General features: G+C 37.4%; 1 protein-coding gene across 1 annotated transcript in view; it reads right to left on the reverse strand.

Moving 5' to 3' along the window:
- Mcf2 (MCF.2 cell line derived transforming sequence) overlaps positions 1–1,661 on the reverse strand; it is an 88,542-nt gene that overhangs the window by 59,392 nt on the left and 27,489 nt on the right. The gene's annotated exons all lie outside the window — the stretch shown is intronic.

Genomic DNA, 1,661 nt, shown 5'->3' on the forward strand with positions numbered 1-1,661 from the left:
AAAAAAAAAAACAAATTAAAAACAGGGTGGATGAATGAGGAAGAAAAACATCTTCTGGCTTCCCTACACACATCTGTATACACAAGCTGTGAACACTGACATAAACAGGAGACTCATAAAAGCTCCTGTCTTATAAACAGGGACCAATGTAGAATAGACTAGCCTAAAACTCACTATGTATCTTAGCCCCCATTATATATCATTCTTGATAGACATTTTTTCTAACATCTCCAAAATGATTTACAGTCTCATTCCTACAGATGGCCTTCAAAAGACCCTACAACTTAGTTTCCTATAGCTCATGACTGTGAAATAGATGTTAGAGACAGAGGCCAAAGACGTTATTCTAACCAATCTTGTTCTATTTTGAAAATATTTTTATGTGCTCAGATGAAACCATATTAACACAGTAACAACTACAGTATCAGAAAGCATGAAGTTACAAGGTAGATTTAATACATACTCAAAAAGAACCATATACCTTTCTTTTTCTTTTTTCCTTTATCTATAGGATCCAAGATTTCCTTCAGAAGGTCCAAGGGACTTAAAAGGTTATGAGTAGACATTTGTCAAAAAAAAAAAAATAGTGTGGCAATGGTGTGTAATTAGCAAGGGTGAGGCTCTAAGTTTAATTCCCAGCACCAAGAAAATTAAAATATTTAAAAAATAAAACTAATATTAATGAAGCACAAACTATGTGCTAAGAACCTATTGCATATACACTATATCCATATCTCACTACCTCATCCCTACAGCTGCATTTAAATTAGCCATGCAAGCCAAGCCATTGCTGGTGGAACATGCTTGTAACTGGTCATGAAAATGAAGAGTTCAAGGACAGCTACAGTTGTGAGTTAACAGTCAGCCTAGGCTACAAGAAACCCTGTCACAAACAACCACCACCACAATAGTCAGGAACCATCATCATAATCATCATCATAGATTATGATGCAAACATTTGGTTTCTCACATTTTAATTAAAACATATCACCCTATACAAAACACAAAACTGCCTGGTGAGGGAGAAAAATAATACTCCGATGTCTGATTTTCCTTGTTCAAATTGTTCCCAATAATTTGAGAAAAGTACTTCTAACTTGTCAGAACTGTTTCTTTCCTACCACAGACAGAACAAAATCAGTTCCCCCAAGGGACTGGAGAGATGCCTCAACAGTTAAAAGCACTTGCCTCTCTTGCAGAGGATCCAAGTTTACTTCCTAGAACACACATGCCAGCTGATAATCACCTATAACTTCAATCCCAGGGAATCTGATACCCTCTCTGGCCTCTTCAGGCACCAAGCACGCATGTGGGGTACAGACATACATACAGGCAAAACACCCATATGTATAAGGTAAAAATAAAAGAAAAAATATTTTCAATGTATTTTCCATTTCCCTAGGTAAAAATCAGCATGAACAACCAAGGCCAAGCTGCAAGGTGTGATGGTGTATAACTGAAATCACAGAACTCGGGAGATGCAGGGAAAAGAATTCAAAGTTTGAGGTCATCCTGGGCTACCTAGTGACTTTCCGGTTATCCTGGAGAACATGATGAGAGCCTAGTTCACAAAGAATCACAGCTTAGTGACAGAGTATTTGTCTAACATTCAGGAGGCCCTGGGTTCCCTTCCTGATACAGAAAAGAAAAGAAAAGAAAAG

The sequence above is a fragment of the Mus pahari genome, chromosome X, assembly GCF_900095145.1.
Source record: "Mus pahari chromosome X, PAHARI_EIJ_v1.1, whole genome shotgun sequence".
In the NCBI taxonomy this organism is placed as follows: Eukaryota; Metazoa; Chordata; class Mammalia; order Rodentia; family Muridae; genus Mus; species Mus pahari.